General features: G+C 44.6%; 1 long non-coding RNA gene across 1 annotated transcript in view; it reads right to left on the bottom strand.

The window, feature by feature from the left end:
• Window positions 1–6,557: 6,557 nt before the first annotated feature.
• Window positions 6,558–20,228, bottom strand: part of LOC147729673 (uncharacterized) — a 238,765-nt gene continuing 225,094 nt past the window's right edge. The window contains exon 3 of the long non-coding RNA XR_015308555.1: window positions 6,558–7,609. This is a non-coding gene — a long non-coding RNA (uncharacterized LOC147729673). The remainder of the gene's footprint in view (window positions 7,610–20,228) is intronic.

Here is a 20,228-nt window from a genome sequence, read left to right as displayed (position 1 = left end):
ATGCTTGAATACTTTTGTATTCACTTGGAGAAAATAAACACATTTATATTGCATCTCACACACTCAATCTTTTGATGCTCACGAAGATATAAAATGTAACATTCATTTTCTCCTCCACCATAGCCAGTGCTAGACAAAGAGCCCATATAGGTTTTGGCCTTCTTGGGCCTCATCAGTGAGATGCAGCTTAAATCCTATGCTTGATTCAAGCATTTCCCCAGCACTTTTTGGACTATACAGGTTACTCACCCTACGTGAAACTGGTTAAAGGCTGGTTGTGCCGCACTGATAAGGTCCATCAAGTAGTTCAGAGATAAGACTCATTTGCATGTGATTGGTCCCATCGGTAGTGGCACTGGCATGTTAAAAATAGGTTCCTGCTGTCTCCCGTTGTGTCAGTTTTTCAATCTTTCTCGTCCCTCATCTTTCCACTTTGTGTGTTTTTCCCTTTCTTTCTATTGGTGAATGTCTGATGCCAAAAAATAAGCGGCAGTTCCCAAGAAAAGGTGCTGGTGGCAACCACCGGCTGAGGACTTCATCAGGGCAATTTGATGTATCCCCCTCCTCAAAAATTCGTGCTCCTTCTAATATTGTGAAACCATCTCCTTCTTCAGCAGGGGCCTTTGCTGACTCACAGAGTCACTTGGAGAGAGTTCAACATAGAGAGCAGGTACCTCTGCTACGTCTGTCCCAGGCTGAAGGCTGATGAGAGAGGGTGTCAAGTGGTACCAAGTGATAGTCCATGGACACATTCAGACACCTTCCTTGGTGTTGAATTAGCTTGCTAAACCCAAGCCTTCTGTTTAACTTGGCTGTATAGCTGACTGGTTTCTCATGCAGGTTTTTGATCATGTGATTTGTATTATAAATTGACTGATGATATTGTCTGCACTAGTTGTTAAGCGATGTTAACCCCTTCGCTGCGGCCGCGATTTTACCGCTGTGCGGTAAACAAAAGAACAGGGCGGGGCTGTGACGAACCCCAGCCGTCATCAGCACACGCCCACCGCGGGGCGTGACGGCTGGGGTTCGTCACGAGCATAGGAGGGGTTAATATGAAACTCTGCGGTAAAAACCTTTGGGCCTCTCGAGGTCTTTCATGAAACTAACGCCAAAACAATCTGGGCATTTGTTTCAATCACAGGAAATGAAAGCCAAATAAAGCCATATTAGAAGAGATAGACAAAATACTAACAGGAAGTGGGTCTCTATGTTGTCAACCGGCTTCAGCATGGGACAAAATAACCCCATGTCTTCCAGGAAGTAAAGACCCTTCTTGGTCAGGCAACAATATTTACTAGTCTGATATCTAGATACAATGTGCCGGGTTAAGTGCTGCTTTTAAGTAACCATGTCCTCCTCGAGGGGAACGTTGGAACCATCCTGTCTTGTATCTAGAGGTGAAAATAAGCAATGCAGACAGTTTCGTCCACTGTCAGCTTTCAGGAGGGAAATCTTTTGGCAGATTACTTTAAAAGCCTGGAAAACAGGGAACTGTTCTGCCCAAACAATAGGACCTGCAGGATGACGTGTAACGAGCTTACTCTCAACTGACTTCCTACATGATTAATGCCTCCTATTACGGCCCTGAGGTCAGAGTCAAAAGAAAGTCACCCCCTCCACCAGTTACAGCAGTACCAGCAGCAGCATTTGAAACTGCATCTATCTACATCTATCTATATTAGCGAGGAGAGTTGCAATGGGATTGGACCAGCGTTCTTTAGACTCAACCTTTATATTTATTACTAGCAGCCCGTCCCGACGTTGTCCGGGTTCGAAAAGTAAACTGTGTAATCTTGTGGCGAAAGGTCCCTCTAGTTAATGTTACTCGTGTTTCCTTGTTTGTCCTTGCCTCCCCGTGAGAATGTTGTTGCTTCTGCCATGACGATATTTTATGTAGCACTTGGTGATGTTGGCGAGTGAAATATTTGTTTAATCCCTGAAGTCAAGTTTTCTCCTTAGCGCCGCGATAAGTGGGAGTGTTACAGTGGTAACACAGATAGCGGCGAGTGAATCCGTAGCTTTGTTCTTAGGTTTAGAACGCAAGTACTGTGGTGAACGCTGACTCGCTTAAGGGCCATGCGAAAGCCTGTTCTTTTTTATGTATGATATCTCCGTGCGATAAATATTGCAGCTTCAGAACGGCAGAACGCTTACTCACCTAAGCCGTGAAACGCCGTGTAAGCCGCACCTCTTTTGCTTGAGGTCATCCCCCTGTGACAAATATGAGCGTAACCAATGGTGAAATCGTTTATAAAATATTCCTCGCAAGGCTTGCATGTGTTATGCGAGTTATGTGGCGTGATTGGTCGGCTGTGAATGCAAGCCGCGCCCCGTCCCTGATGTCAGCATACACCGGTAACGCCCAGGTCAATGAATCTGCCTCCCCAAAGTGTGTGAGTGAATATTTCGCGTTTGCAATATGCTGCACTGTGATTATTGCACGTTTGAAATACGCTACATTGTGAGCACGAATGGTTGAAATACTCTGCACTGTGAGCGCGAATGGTGTGTTTTGGTTTTGCACCGTGACATCTCCTCACATCGCAATGTTCTCCTCGCACATCTAACGCCCACAACTTGCCTCTCTGAATGTTAACGCCCAAATCTAACGCCCACATCTCACGCCACATCTCCTCACTGTTTGGTTTTGCACCGTGAACTACAATGTTAACGCCTACATGTAACACCCACAACTTGCCTCTCTGAATGTTAACGCCCACACCTAATGCCCAGAAGGGACTAATTTACCACTGATGGCGCCCCCCCTTTTTAGTGTATATGGTGTCCATTTATATAGCCTATGTCCATCTCCTGGACCTCACCTTTCCAACGCTGTATTGGGTGTTGTGATTGGTGGTGTACTTTTCGAGTTTACCTGGCTCAAAGGACACAGTTCTCTCTTTATAATAGTAGTATAGATGTGACTTGATTTTGAAGAGAATTAACTCGGCTACACTGGCTCCCGGTGAAACTAAGGGTTCGCTCTAAGGCCCTTTATATATCCTTTAAGGCCCTTAATGGTATTGGCCTCGACCATCTGAGGCAAAGGTTCAAATGGTACACCCCCATTACGTCCCTGCGATCCATGGGAGCAAAATATGTCCAAATACCCACCTTAAAAAAAAACAGCTGGGGAGGAAGGAGCTTTATTACCGTGCTGTATGCTCTTCCTCCAAACAAAGAAGATCTTAAGGGACTCTTGTTGGTAGATATAACAGTTCCAATTGTTATTCAATCCACCAGGCGTTAAAAGTACAAATTCAAAACAATCAGGTCAGTAGTCAAATTAAATCAGACGTACAAATTCAAAATAATCCAGCCAGTAGTCAAATTAAATCAGCTGACGCGTTTTGTCCAGTGCGGACATCATCAGGGCTCGTTAAATCGTATGCCCATCCTGGTACAATCATTTGTACAATTGTACACACTGAAGTGAATGTACCAGGATGGGCATATGATGTTACAAATTGTTTAGATAATATACATGAAAAGAAAGAAAATGTTTTTCACCTGTGATTATGAGCCCTGATGATGTCCGCACTGGATAAAACGCGTCAGCTGATTTAATTTGACCACTGGCTGGATTATTTTGAATTTGTAAGGCTGATTTAATTTGACTACTGACTGGATTGTTTTGAATTTTTACTTTTAATGCATGATGGATTGAAAAAAAATTGGAGCTGTTATATCTACCAACAAGTCCCCCTCAGGATCTTCTCTGTTCGGAGGAAAAGCATACAGCTCGGACATTGATCATTAACGGAAGATAGATAACTTACACGCTCCTTGTTTATAGGCCGGATCTTCATTAGACGTGGCCCATTGGCGGTGGGACCACAATAGGTTGAGCGCAATTGGAATTTTGCAATAGATTATCAGGAAAACACGCTAGTGCGCACTTGTTCTAAACCCCCACTGCCAGAAAGTTGTGTTCTTGGTAGACAGTATAGTTTAAGAGCGTTTGGTCTGGAGAAGCACAAACTAAAAATTTGAACCATAACACCATAGTTGGGGGTTACATTTAATAATAAGAATTGCCATTTTTTATTTTATTTACAGAACGGAACCTATTTTGCAAGGTTAAAATAATGATAGGCTGGGAAGAAAAGCATAATGCTATAATATTATTAATATACCTGGCAGATTGCTTGCAGCTCTTTGGTGTTAGTTATTAGCTCACTGTTCTATATTAGGAGTTTAACTTATACACTGCAAGGAACAAAAGGATTCCTCTGCCAAAAGCTCTTTACGTTATATGCACTTTGTGATCTGCACGGTACTTTGCATCAGGCATATTAACCCACTGTGCTACTTTTGGCTGAGTCAAAACTACCACTAAAACTCAGGTCTCACTCCAGGACCCCAATACTTAAACCAACATCTCTCCTTCTACACACTGACCAGACCTCTACGCTCCACCCACTGGACCTGGCCACTGTCCCACGGATCCACAAGAACTCAGCTGGAGGAAGAGCCTTCTCCTACCTTACTGCGAAGACCTGGAACTCCCTACCTCGGCATCTCAGGCAATCACCGTCCCAGCCTCAATTGGCTCTTTGACTGAACTGCAAAACCCACCACCCCCATCCCCCCTCACCAGCGCCTTGAGATCCTTACAGGTGATTAGACACACTCTAGAAGAACCCTGATTGAGTGATTGATTGACTTTTAAATATTCTGCTTTAAAAATAGAATATCGTCTACAACCAATACATCAACAAGGTAATTATATACAAGTATCTGACATGTACATAACTTCATGGTACATAGATGCAACGTTACGAATAGTAAATCTAAGCCTACCAATATACATATATATAATTTGTAATTTGGTTGTCAATATTTTTGCGACAATATTTTCATAGCGCAAGGTTTCTGTAGTCAGTATTCCGACATACGACTTCTGTAATTGAGTGCACCTTACACAGACCCTGGACAGTGTGGACAATAGGGAATACCGCCCCGGGTACATATAAAAGGTTTTATGGGTGTATGGGCTTGTGTTTGCTGTGACACAGGCACATGCATCAAGCAATTAAGAAATCGCAAAATTTGCAAAACCCCAAAAAATTGTATTTGCGAACGCAAAATAATGTGTAGAAATGCATCACCTGTATATTTGCGAAAGACACAAGTTTTCGCAAATATAAAGAATCACAAAAAACATCTGCGAATTTATTGCGATTCTCTATTTGCGCCTCCCAAATAGAGAATCCCAAATAAAGAATCGCAAAAGACATTCATTAAAAAAAGTCGCAAACTGCGATTTTTCAGAAAATCGCAATTTTGCAAGCACTAAATAAGAAGGATCACAACCAGGAGGTAATCATGAGTGCAAATCAGATACAGCTGAAAACCAACTCAAACTTATTGAAACACACCCAGAATGAGCTACCACATTTCACAATGGCAGGGCTTTACCTGATGGCGAGGAGGATGAAGCTGCAGGCTGCTGGACACAGATGGAGGCGAATAAATGATCGCATTTTTAGAGTCCGCATAACTTTGATAGGACAGCAAGAGGATGAGATATATGATAAGTATAGGCTCAATGCAGCAATGATCCATGATCTGATCAATGAATTGGACCCCATTCTGCAATGACAGACACGTAGGACCAAGGCCATTTCAACAAATGTGCAGGTCCTATGTTGCTTACACCAACAGGCGTCAGGCAGTTTTCAGGGAGTCATTGCTGTAGCTGGAGGTGTGTCGCAAAGCGTACTTTCAAGAATATTCAAAGCATTCCTTGATGCCATAATGGCCCGGATGGGGTCACACATCAATTTCCCTACCACAGCGCATGACCTTGCTAAAACTAAACAGGAGTTTTACCAGATAGCTCGCCTCCCACATGTTTTGGGTTGTATCGATTGCACCCATGTGGCAATATGTCCCCCTGTATCACAGGAATATTTATATAGAAATAGAAAATGTTATAATTCCCTCAATATTCAGGTTGTTTGCAATGCCAAAAACATAATAACTGACATTGTGGCGCAATTTCCAGGCAGTGCAAATGATTCTTATATATTCAGGCAAAGTGGCATTCACAACCGTCTTGTCAGGGGAGAATTTGGAGAGGGACATCTGCTTGGTAAATATGTGTAATTGATTCTCACAGTCATTGTACGTATGTCAATGTCAAACTGCCACTGACCCTTTGCTTACTTACATGTAGGTGACAGCGCATACGCCTTGTGTAATTACCTTATGACGCCTTACCTCAATCCTACAACTGCCAATCAACAGAGGTAAAATGCAGCACATATATCAACAAGCGCAAATTTGGGCTGCTGAAGAGCCGATTCAGATGCCTCCATAAGACCGGTGGAGCACTTCAGTACAACCCTGAACAGTGCTGCAAGATAGTAGATGCGACAAAGGGAGGAATGGAAATCGAGGTGTCTGACAGAGACTCTGAGGATGGGAACCAGCCATTGCCACACCATTGTGCAGCAAAGGGGCAAGCTCAGCAGAAGGGCACAGGAGAAGATTTGACATCACACAAAATTACTTCTGAGGTGAGTAATGATGACACAAAAACTGTATATTGCAATCAAAGTAATCTTTATGTAAATCAATTATGACCTGAGGGTTGAAACACACTTTTAATGTGACTTGTGGCACAGGAGTCTAGGTAATGGACATATGTGGAATGAAAATAAATGATGACTTGAAAGTCAGTCAAAAGGTCAGATCACAACAATGGTATGTCACCATATTGGAATGTCATTGTACATGGCAGTCTAGCGCTTTCTCCCATGAACACCCAGACGCCTACCAGAGCCAGCATCTTCATCCCTCATGTTGGAAGTGGAGGGGGTACTGCTGCGTGTGTTGCATCTTACTGCAGTGGCATCTGGAATAGCTATACTGCTCATGCTTGAGGCCGCCTCACTACCCTCTTCCTGCGTGGACATGTTGGCCGCACTTGTGGAAGCATTCATCATTTCAACTGCATTGGTCACCTGGTCCAGTGCTTTAGCCACATCCCCGCTCCGATGGCACATTTCTGTTTGCATGGTCACAGACCTACGTGCCAGCAGTGCAGTTGTTGTGGCCAGCCTATTGTTGGATTTAGCATACATTTTGAGGGACTGCATTAGTTGACGATGGTGACTTTTCTGGGATACATGTCCCTCCTGCATGACCTTGGTCACAATGCTGCACATTATCGGACAATACTGCAATGTTGGCCACCATCTTCCCAATTTGTATATGTACCAAACGTGTGTTCTTGGTCTGCAGGCTCTGCATAGGGAGCATCTGTCCCTCAAGACCACCCAGACATCATTTGGTTGCTCCTCCTGCTGTGTTCTGAGTGATCTAGCTCTTCTACGCCGGACTCTGACATTGCTTCTGCGAACCTGTGTTTGTGGATTTGGGATGGGAGTAGCTTGGCCATGGCTGGCCTCAGGTGTTGCATTGGCCTCATCATCAGAATCCATGGGGACCAGTGGTGGGACAGTTGCCCTGCGTGAGTTTGGTGCACGTGATTGATTTGTTGGCAGAACTGACGTGTCCACATGTTCAACTGCGCTGGTGTCCTGCATGTCCTGCATGTCCTGGGAAACACTATCCTCAGCTTCTACACGTTCTGCATCTATGAAGTTAAACAGTGCAAAACACCATTATTTCATGCTTGTGATGTCATGTCACAGTAATCAATTGTATGTCATAAAATTGAGGATACATTACACTATTTTTAGTTATTTTTATCATATTTGTGTGTTTGTCATTGTAACTGCTTGACCTGCCTACATCTCCCATAATGTACTTCCCTTTCTGAATACATTGTGTACTGGCTGTTCAAAGTGTGGACTTGTGCTGTACTGGGGTCATGTTCTACCTTTGTTATTTACGACAATGTTAACATGCATTCATCTTAGCTTCACATGTGTTTGCTGCTCTTGAGGTGTCTAGCTGTGTCACACCAACAACAGCTTCAGGCTGGATTGTGGAATCCACCAAGTCCAAGTGTTCCCAGTGTCTGTCGGTGTTCCCACTCATGTCTTCGTTGCCTCCTTCAGCCAGTCAGCAATGTGCACCTTAGCCCGACTGCACACATCGTGCCATCGTTTTTTTCAACTCTTCAATGGTGCGGTGTGACACCCCAATGGCATTCACCCTGTTTTGGATCCGGATCCATATTTTTATTTTCTCCTGCTCTGCCACTTTTAAAGATAATTTGCCAAACAGCTTATCATGGCTGTGGACTACTCCCTCAATGGGGGTGTCAATTTCTTTTTCAGAAAATGTAATTTTCCTCTTCCTGCCTGTTTGGCTGTCCTCTGCTGTTTGTGAAGCTTCAATTTTCTGATAGATGCCAGGTGTTTCCAATGTCTCAGTCCCACTCCTGTTCAGCTCCCAGAGCAAGCTCCCTCCTCTCCCAGAGACTGTGCACTGAAAATGAGGCTTTGGCTGCTCACTTCCTGGTTCTGATGACATCAGGATGCGTCAAAATACAACTTCAGTAATTGCGATTTCGCAAATAGCGAAATCGCTAATTGCGAGATTGTAATTACAGAAATCGCTATTTTATTTGCGATTTTTAGCGATTCTTTATTTTATTGCATTTTTTTGTTGCATCGCGTTTTGCAATTCTTTCTTTGCGATTCCTTAAAAATCGCAAATAAGGAATTGCAAACTTTAACAATGATGCATGTGCCCCTATGATCCTGATTTGGGTATTGGAAAGAGATTCACTATAGAATAGCCGCAGCTGCTGAAGTCCACAGTGATTACATGCCCTAAAAATCAAACTCAGATCTTCTCTAAGATTTATAAAATGCTGGGACTTGAGGTCATATATTTTCAAAGCATTAAATAACATTAATGACTGTAGGATCTATACAAGATCTGTTATTCCATGTTCTTGTAAGTTGAGAGCTCAAATGGACTCTTAGACACAGTCAGTAATATATAGATAAGCAGAATAAACAAACCAATATTTTCATGCTTCTACCTCACGAAATTCGTAAATACAGATAAAACATGTTGAGAATAATCCACTAAGTTCCACACATTTTCTCATCCATGGAAAGATGAAAGGCTGAGTCAGCCTGGCCAGAATTCCTGCAGTTGGCGTATCATTCTCTCCAGTGGGCACTGAATTACAATAGCTTTCTCACCGTCTTACCAAGAAACCTGAGTTTTGTTTAAAAAAAACACACACCTGGACCAAATGCTCTGGGGAGATCTGTATCAGTGTGTATGACATACAATGGGAATGCTGAACGAGTTTGTGGGGGCGGTTTGATGATATCTGCCCGGCGTAGATGGAAGTGCCAGTGGATGCAGACGCAGCAGGCTTGCCTGTAAAAAGGGACAACATTTTCCATATTGATCGACCAGTAATGTGTTTTTTTCTTGCCTGTTCAACTGCTTGTTCCTGTTCCTCTGAAGGGAATTAAGGGCTTTAAAAAAAGGGTGCCAGTTGAATCAGCAGGTGGCCCTCTCCCATGTTGCTGCGACCACAAAGAGAAACAACAAAACTGTGTCTAAGTGGAATTGATTTGGGAAAAGGTAAGCGGGGTCGACAGATGTAGGACGAACTCTCATTTTATTTTCCATGTTTTTCCCCCACCTTTTATATATTTGGCCATTGAAGCAGGGTAATTAGCACACACAGGTATTTCCTAGGCACTTACCAGCGCTGACACTAAAATAAAGGTGCCCCACTATCATAGCGCTTTTCTGTGAACACAGAGATGCTTGTTTAGGTCTCGCGACCTATCGATGTGCGCAAGCGCATCGAGCGTAGCGAGAATTCATGTGGCGAAAACATCTTCAAACCAAAGGGCTTTCAGCCCCGCGGTTTTCATGAAGTTCACGTGAACATGCACGCGCATCGCATGCAAGCCCAGCCTCTCCCGCCCCCATCCGGCATCAGGCTTCTCCTCCCCTAGCAGCACTCCTCCCACACCAGCAACTCCCCCCTCCCACACCAGCACCTCCCCTTTCTCTCCACGCAATCACAGCCTCTTCCTCCCACACCAGCACCTCCCCCCTCCCACACCAGCACCTCCCCTCTCTTTCCACGCAATCACAGCCTCCCCCTCCCACACCAGCACCTCCCCCCTCCCACACCAGCACCTCCCCTCTCTCTCCACGCAATCACAGCCTCCCCCTCCCACACCAGCACCTCCCCTCTCTCTCCACGCAATCACAGCCATGCTGCACTGCCGAGCCTGGGCTTTTCCAGCTCTTCCCTCCCACTCTCTCACTCTCCCGCCCCAACCCGACTTGTTCTTGTTCTGAACTGCAGATGTACGAAGCGCCGAGCCAACTGCACAGAATGAGCCAGTCTCTTTGAATAACAGTCAAAAAGAGCCACAAATGAAAAACAGATCCCTTGAGTCATCTGATCACCTGCAGACGAATGACCGCTTTGGTTTCAATGACCTCGTTTTTTTTTTTGGTTCTTGTTTGTGCGTAAATATTTGAAACAAAACAATGAAGCAATGGGAAATGGGGGAGAATTCATGTGCTCCATCGGATAGTCAAACCACCGCTTTTTTCCGTGGCGTTTTCTTCGAGTGCACGTACAGGCACGCGCATTTGGCCCATACACTTTCATGGCCATCTGTTCCTGTTCCTAATGGCCGTCCCCCCTCCCCCAGCACAGAGCGCGCATCGCGGCCGCACAGCACATCAAAGGGCTTCTCCCAGCGTGTGCTGTGCGGCTTCTCCTCCCCTAATTATGTGGCCGGCCGTACTTGTGTTTCCTGGCCGCTTCCCGGCCGATCAACTTGTATCAGTTTGCTTACATTACCATGGTTTAAGGCACACATAATTTCCTGTATCATGCCTTGCACTCCCTACCTTCTCGGGACATTCTTTGCACTTGTAATCATAGCAAACAAGGCTACTTTCGGATCAGCTATGGTCAGACAGCTATCTTCTTCGCTGTCCTTGTTTTCGACGTTTTATGTTCTCTTCCTAAGCCTTACATAAGTGACGGGCCTTCGCTAGCCTTGCACACCAAAGCCTGTGATGTCACTTATTTCACAGTTGCTTGAACTACATTACCTACCCATGCCACCTGAATTTGGCACACATTTTATATTCTCTTGCTGGGCATCTCATGCCGTATCGTTATTTTTACTCCTCAATTTCCACACCTGGCCTTAGTTTCTTTTCATGCCTTGCACCATTTTGTCATACTTTACTCTACTCATGCCTTGCAAGCCCTGAACCTATTATCTTCCCTACCCAATCTTTCCACCTGATATCTTCACATGCCATATACCTGTATTCTCCTCCTATGCATATGCACCCGTTATCGTCTCTCACATCAGGAAGGTTTTGTTTCCCATGCCTGCTCCTTGCATCAATCTCATGCTCTGCACCTGAAATGTCACATCAAAGGCTCTGTGCCACTTTCACCCACACAGCAACACTTACAGACACACAACGCCACTCACACCCACGCAAGCCCACTATCATCCACGCAACACCACACTCAACCACGCAACGCCACTCACCCAAGCAACACCACTCACACACGCAACGCCACTCATCCACGCAACCCCACTCATACTCATCCACGCAACCCCACTCATCCACGCAACGCCACTCATCCACGCAACGCCACTCACCCAAGCAACACCACTCACACACCCAACACAACTCACCCACGCAACGCCACTCACCCACGCAACGCCACTCATCCACGCAACGCCACTCACACACACTACGCCACTCACACACACTACGCCATTCACACACACTACGCCACTCACACACGCAACGCCACTCACACACGCAACGCTACTCACACACGCAACGCCACTCACACACGCAACGCCACTCACACACGCAATGCCACTCACACACGCAACGCCACTCACACACGCAACGCCACTCACAAAACCAATAGCTCCAACTTTCCTACTGCGAGACCTATTGGCAACGCCAGTGCTTGTTTTACTGTGCTAGCATCTTGTTTGCACTCCCCTGCAGGCCGGGCAGTTTGAACATTTGTGCAGCACAGTTCTGAAACGTGCCCCAACTCCTGCGCTGTGAGTAGTATCCTGCTGCACAGCCTCTGTGTGTTCGAACTGTGTCTGTGCACATGTATAATCCCTTTACACCTGTTTTTTTGTTCAGTTCCTCAACTGTGCCCAGTGTTATCGACTCGCCCCTTTCCCCGTAAGGCCCTGTCTCGTATGTCCAATCTATGTGTGTCCAAGCCCTTTCTCACGCTCCACGTATGCCCGGTCTCACCATGGCGTCATGCGTGTACAGTCTTTGTGAGCCTCCAATCCATCTGAAGCGTCTCATGGGTGCCTAGTTCATTTACATTGGCAACTTGGGAATTACATCCCCCTGCCCCCACCGTTCACTGAACCCACACACACGCCATGGCGCCCGTTTATAGACGTGACAGGAGGCATCAATTTACATGCTTCGACGCCTCCTCAGGGGTAGTAAGCGCCAGGGTTGGATTGGGATTAAAAATCGGCCCGGGCACGCATAAAAAAATCGCCCCACATTTGCATAATGCCTTCCCTCAAATCACTGCTTCAGCGTAATTATACATAAAAATGGGGGTGAGGGGGGGGGGGAGGGGGGGGGAAGAGGGTAAAAAAAAATATGCATGCATCAGTTTAGACTAGTAAAACACACCTGAAAACGAGTGAGGCCACTTCTGCTCAGGCCCCCTGCCCCGTTCAGTATGCCTACATTAATGGGAGGCCCAGCGAGAGAAAAGGGGTGACACCTCTACCTGTTGCTGCTATACAGGAGGTAATGAGCACCCATCTCACTCCAGAAAGGCCACTCGGACACCCACTGGGCCGCTGGCGGGATAGGCGAACAAGAGAGACACCGCTCAAATCGGCCCCCAGGCTGCTCAAAAGCAGCCCTCAGGTGGAACTCGGACCCCGGCCCCTCGGGCATTGCCCGAATGCCCCCGTTACCAATCCGACGCTGGTAAGCGCTATATAATTACAATACAATACATGCTGACAACACCAAGCATGGGAGCAAACGTGCTGCTTCCGACAGAATACTGCTTCCATGCCTTCGAAAACATTCTTAAGCCAATGTAAAGAAGAACAACTTCCATACTGCACTGAGGTGGCCAATTAAATCACTGGAGTGAAAGCGCGATGTTGACACAGGAGATCTGGTTAAACTAACTACACCATAGCTCAAATTTTTACCAAGCATTTGCAGTCTTGGGCAGGGTGAGGAAACTAAGGAGGGCTGCACTGTACAGACCCTCCAGGATTTCGCGATTTGCAAAAAAATTGCGAAATCTTCAGTTTTGTAAACTGCCTGCGAAATTCAAAATCCTGGGGGGTCTACTTATATTTGCTCGTGGGACGGTTGTATTTTGACCAGATTCTAAATGTCATTTTTAGCCTCATTAACTCCCCTGATTACTCTAAGACAGCTAAAGAGCAATCATTGAAAAACTGGAGCCGGGGAAGATAGATTACTTTTAGTCACACGTGTTAGTGGCGCAGCGTCATGCTTACTGGAAAACCAATTATTATAGCGCCTGGAAGAGAGAGCATTGTACTAAGCAGAATATATTTTACTTACCCGTAGAAGTTGTCGTGGGCAGCCTAACATAGCACTTGAAAAACATAGGTTGTTTATCTTAGAATGACATGTGCTGTAGGACAGACTTACACATGCAAATGCTCATATGCATTTTGAAAGAATACAGGGGCATATTACCAAGCAATAGCGATAATTATCGCTATTGCTTGGTTAGAGACAAAAATTTACCGCTGAGCTGCGGCGATTTTTTTCGCAGATAAACCTTGGTATTACCAAGGTTTATCGAAATGCGATAAAAATCGGCCGCAATGCATGAATATCGCTGAAAAGTCAGCGATATTCATGCATTACCGAGCTAATGCTCTTAGCCATGTTATCCACCTCCCATTGGATCACATGGCTAAGAACTGCTCAGGGCAGGTGTTAGCTTTTGGAGATATTCGCGCTTATCGCGAATATCTCCAAAAGTTGGTAATAGGAGATAGCGATGTTAGCGACTGTTTCCAGTCGCTAACATCTTGGCACGCCCACTTTGCATGTCATTAGTGATAAATATCACTGACATGCAAAGAGGGGCCCAAGTTAGTCGCTATCTCCTACGAGCTGTCGCTAACTGGTGTTAGCGACAGCTAGGTAATAGGGAGATAGTTTTATCTCCGCTTTCTTGGCTTTTAAAGCCAAAAAAGTGGAGATAAACCCCCTTGATAATATGCCCCGCAGATTTTTCACTCATAAAAGGATTTATTCTCGCCGAAATCTCCATTTTAGTAAACCCAGGGGCATATTACCAACAACTAGCGATAATTTTTGTCTCTAAGTTGTTTAGAGACAAAAATTATCGCCGCACATCGGTGATTTTTATCGCAGATAAACCTTGCTATTAGCAAGGTTTATCGCAAATGCGATAAAAAACGGCCGCAATGCATGAATATCGCTGAAAAGTCAGCGATATTCATGCATTATCGAGCAAATGCTCTTAGCCATGTTATCCACCTCCCATTGGATAACATGGCTAAGAACTGCTCAGGGCAGGTGTTAGCTTTTGGAGATATTCGCGCTTAGCGCGAATATCTCCAAAAGTTGGTAATAGGAGATAGCGATGTTAGGGACTGTTTCCAGTCGCTAACATCTTGGCACGCCCACTTTGCATGTCATTAGTGATAAATATCACTGACATGCAAAGCGGGGCCCAAGTTGGTCGCTATCTCCTATTAGCTGTCACTAACTGGTGTTAGCGACAGCTTGGTAATAGGGAGATAATTTTATCTCCGCTTTCTTGGCTTTTAAAGCCAAAAAAGCGGAGATAAACCCCCTTGATAATATGCCCCCCACTTCTTCCGTTGGTGATTTGCTTACATCAATGGGAAAGGTGTTCCCTTTTTATAGTGGGGAGAGGACGTGGCATTACGGCAAAAGCTGCCGATTTTGGAACTGAGAACGTAGTTAAAGTCTAGGCGTCGGTTCCACAGAATGTGATTCTGGGCAAATTATTTATACATATCACCTTCTGTAATATAACTGATGCCCATGTAGAGCACTCGAAAGCCTTCAGGTCGCGTTGGCGCTATATAAAATTGTAAAAAAAAAACATGGAATGGGGAAGAAAACACTCAAAATTAGTAGGGTGCATTGGAGGGAGTGCAGTTTTCAATGATAAAATAATATTTTCCATGTGCAAGAATGAAGTTAGCAAGTGCGTATTCACTGCTTTTGCAGGTTTTCTCATGAGAAACGTGTGCACATTTTTGCTTGAGAAACTGGAATTGACAAATGTTTTCCGGGGTAATGCTTGCAAAGGTAAGTCTGGTGTACCACTGAAGGTGGAAATTAGAGTGTTTTTTTTACTCCGGAAATTAGTAAATCTACACCATTAAGATCTTTAGAATGCTATTTTCTTTGACATGTGGCTCAGAAACTGCATTGTGTAGACTGTAAAACTTAAACTTAAAACATCACTGTTCAAAGTATCTGCCATAAATTAATGTCTGCATGCAGTGTTCATCAAGCAGGTAAACCCACTAACAAGCACCAGCTGGGCCCGTTGTTTGAGCAGTCCTAAAATAGATGGGATGTGAGTTTGTCTGGACTTAGAACTATGGAAGTAGATTGAGATTTTTGCAATCAGATTTATGAGTTATTGATATTTAAGCAGGAGATGTTTTAAATCAGTGTTTTGCAGGTCTGTCTATTCAGTCTGTGGTTCCACATGAAAATACCTGACGTAGCTTTCACGCCGAGATGGACCCTTCGGACCTCTCAGTGGGACACCCTGACTGTGCCAATCAACAGAGTGACAGAGCAGGACGGCTCTGGGACATGTAAAATAATGAAATACAGATGGCGCTTCTGTTTCCTGTACTATGTGCAGGCACCGTAGGGGTGGGCATAACTCACGTAATAATCTTGCCAAATGGCCGTAATGAACACTGGGATGGAGTCATAGGAAGGAATGTAGGCCACGGATCAGAATATTCCTGTTTGGGTTTGTAGAGTCCTCTGAGGCTAGGTGAGGGTCCTAGACTGCTTTGGATGAACTCATGGAGACCAGACTCCTCTCTGAGAGGTTCTACTTAAAAAATGACATTTAGAAATACAGCTCCCTCCTACGAGGTTAGGACTGGACCTGTGCTTCCGTAGAGCTGCAGATACTTTAAACATGCCTGATTTTAGGCTGAAAATGAATTATTATGAGTAAAATAAAGTGCTGCAAAAATTCCGCTAAATTTCCATATTTGTGTCGCTAAATTTCCAAATCCATGCCGCAATATCCTGGGGGGTCTGACTGTAGAACAGTGCAGAGTGCAGTGCACACAAGAATGTCTTCCCCGATCACCTCTTGGAGGTTTCTAGCCATGCCTACGCCTGCTCTGAAACAGTTTAAATAAACCTCTTCCTGATCTGTCAGAGCCCAACGGAGCGGGCAGACTTTTATTCTACTACAGCTATCAGGCTCCTCTCGCGCCTGCCACCCCCCTCCCACTCCCTCTCTTTCCAGGAGCAGTCAGCCAGTTCTAGGAGCTGCCGCATGGCACTGTGAGCAGAGTTGGAAGAAGAAGGAAAGAAAAAAAACAAACCTGCAGGCCGGTGTTTCTTGGAGCTGTAGCAGGCAGTGATTCTGAAGCACATGTGTGCTTTCAGAATCCCCTGAAAGTACACGTTGTGATCGTTTATTATTGCTGCCTTCATTTGTTAAAAGGACGCGCCTGCAGGGCAGATTGTAGGCCTTTGTTAAAGTAATCATGCTAATTGCAGCACATGATGTGCTCTGTGATTAACATGACTATCTTCACAAAGGCATACAATCTGCCCGCAGCTGCGCCTTTTTAACAAAAGAAATGTAACAAGCGCAGGAGGCACTTGTCGCTGAACTCACCTGTGTGAGCTTCAAACATCCCACTGCGCTCTCGAGGTGAGATAGGTGCGAGCGCGCCCAGGCGCGCACAATTGAGAGAACAGTGGTTACCAACCAGGGGAGGTGTAGTAATATTCGTGATAGAGGCACAAGAAGATTTCCAAACAGAGGTATTCTGCTCATGGGTTATATTCCCAGTAGTGAATGCCATTACAGAAACCTTTCATTATTACACACATGAAGAAGTTCCAGCAGTGTACAATCCATTTGCGGAGATTGAGATTCCGCTTACCTATCAGCAATTTTTTTTCTGGTTTAATGGCTCCCTAACTCACCTTACAACAAGAGCAAGGCTTGGTCCTTTAGGAAAACCAGGAACAACATGGCCAATATTAGCGACCTATGGACCACATCCTGAAATTGACACAATGCCATGTGATGAACTGCTTGTTCAACTCAAAGAATTGATAAAACTTTACAGAAACATTGCACACTTCGTCTTGAGGACATTACCGGACCAAAATAGAGTAATTATACCTAAAGCAGCTCCTAAACAGAGCACAGGTACTAAAATTACTCCACAAACATTACACACGATAATGGGCAAAGTGCCCACAAACGTGAACAAATTCCTTTCTGGGTAGATCAGAAAATAACCCAGTTAGAAGCAGTACTCCCAAATACAACACCATTTGAAAAACCCAAAATATTAACAATCTTCTTGCCCATGGGGATTACACCACAGTTAGAGGATTGCACCTCTTGGGGTACATTCTTTGCTGCCATATATACCAGAACACATGGTATTCCTTCATTAGCAGTGATATCAGATGTATTAAGACAAATACAAAATGAATAGGGAGCAGAACCTGCCCTAAACTTAGTGATGACGTTATTAATTAACTATGACCAGGTATTAGCCATAATGCTAGCTAACATTAAAGGGGAAGCAGCATCAGTGTCAATGCACCAATGCCTTCAGGAGTTCTCTCCATTACAACAGGCGAATGAACTACCGAAAATAGTTGAAACTGTGTATGCAGAATTAGGCAGTGATAGTTTGGGGGGAAGAGCTTTAAAATCTCAACTATAGGGCAGTCCCAAAAAGGAAACTTCAAAGCAGACACATACTGCTTCTAAAAAGAAGTGGGATAATAAAAAAGAAAACTCTAAAGACAAATGATCTCAGTCTCGAGGTAGGTCTCCTGAACAGGAGCACTCTGAAAAAAGGTGCAACCTTAGGAATAGGGATAATATTAGGAAACCTGACATGTATCAGGATATTGATACACGTTCCTCTCATTCCTTTCAGGGCTCGAAGGAAAGCTCCAAAATAGAAGGACGGTCAGAAAATAGAGAGGAGCACACACAGTCCAGAGACAAGCAGCGCCCTCAAGACTTTACTTCTATAAATGAAGATAAGCAAAACTCAAAACCTCAATTAAAAAAAAGAAAGTTGCTAGTCTGAAAATCAGACATGCCCAGACACAACTTCTGAATGGGGAATGGGCCCTGACGTTGCTAGACAGTGCGGCAGAAGTAACAATAGCTCACCAGTTTGAAGAAATGTCTGGTGACAGCAAACTTAAATGATTACATCACGGTGGAAACAACAGACACCAGGGTGAGCGTCCCACATAAATTATATGTAATAACACACCAGATGCGGGGGGAAAAGCCAAGGAAAGTAGAAGGTCTTTTTTGGAAGAACTTATCGTCTGGTTATGATATCCTGTTAGCAGAACAAGATTGGCCACCTGCATTCGTAATGGAGTGCCCCAGGGGAGAAAATATTATTGTTCCTGCATTTTCCGATCATATTCCCATTCACCTTAAACATACATATGCACAGGAGTGGACTGTAGCCCAAGCTCCAGCATTGTACAAAAATCATGCTGGGTGAGATGAGAACTCAAAATATCACGTAATCCCGTTAAAAGTTTCACCTACTGCTCAGAGGCAATATCCAATAAAGCAAGAAGCTAAAAAACAGGTCAGGGTAATCTTAGATCAACTTGAATACCAGGGGGTCATTGAAAAATTTACCTCTCCAATGAACAATCCTTTGTTTCCTGTCTCTAAACCCGACAATACATATTGTCTAGTTTTTTAAACTCATGCACAAAGACATTTGCTGTCCAAAATGCACATAGTGCAGCATTAATGAATAGCATTGTGCGCAAAAAATACATAACCACACTTGATATCTCAAATGGATTTTTCTGCCAAAATATAGCACCTGAAAGCAGGTATCTTAACGCATTCCATGTGTTAGGGTCCCAACGACAATTTTGCCGACTAGCCCCAAGTGTGTAATAATAGTCCAGGTGTATTTTCAGCAAGAGTAACAGAGTTACTTCAAGAATTTGATGAAAAAGAGTTGTCCTATGTGGATGATATTTATCAAATGGACGACGATTTAGAGAGGCACTTGACCAGGATAAGCACCATTATTATGGGATTTGCCACAGAGGGCTACAAATTCAACTTAAAAAATCAAAAATAGCCCACCTTAATGTCCTATTTTTGGGATATGAGATGTCAAGTGAAAGCATAAGTCTGGCAGCTAACTTTTTAGAAAAGTGTGCACTGCTCCAGCCTCCAAAATCATTACAAAATTTACAATCAATACTTGGATTCCTAAATTTCGTCAGGACATACATATTAGATTACACACAAATGGTAAAACCGTTCTATGATTTAATAAAACCTGACTTTTCAGCCAGAAATTGGACACAAGAACATACTAATATTCTTTGTTTATTCCAGGAACACGATTGCTTCCAAACACTTACAAACACGCATAAATGTACGCCACTTGGCATTTTATGCCGCAGAATTTCGAAATAGCACTAACCCGTCGAAGGCCATCTTCAAGGCCGTGAAAGATCTCATGGCGAAGCGGTCGACCCCTGTGGCCGTGAGCTCCATCTCCCATTGCGAATCCCTTGCTTCTTACTTCTTGGGAAAAGTCCAAACCATCTATCGGACATTCCCTAGCATAGGGATCGACCTGGGAAGTTCCAATGGGACACCTCACCAGTTTACCCTGCTCTCTTTTCCCCCTCTTACCTCGGATGGGTTTGACAAGCTTGCGTTGCAAGTTAAATCTGGTTCTCCATCTGATCCAGTTAGACCTGCTCTCTTCAGAGATCAGGCCTTTATGGGACGCCCTGTTGTGTGTTCCCTTGTCAACCTCTCCCTGGAGTCGGGCGTAGTTCCAACTAAGTGGAAGCAGGCGGTGGTGTCCCCGATCATCAAAAAACCCTCTCTGGACCCGTCTAAGCCTGAAAGTTATCGTCCCATTTTGCTGCTACCCTGGACGGCAAAGATAACAGAGGCTCACGTCAATCTG

Source organism: Lissotriton vulgaris, chromosome 2_1 (assembly GCF_964263255.1).
Source record: "Lissotriton vulgaris chromosome 2_1, aLisVul1.2, whole genome shotgun sequence".
In the NCBI taxonomy this organism is placed as follows: Eukaryota; Metazoa; Chordata; class Amphibia; order Caudata; family Salamandridae; genus Lissotriton; species Lissotriton vulgaris.
Note: the sequence above shows the minus strand (reverse complement) of the source record. Positions and strands in the feature narration are given on the sequence as shown.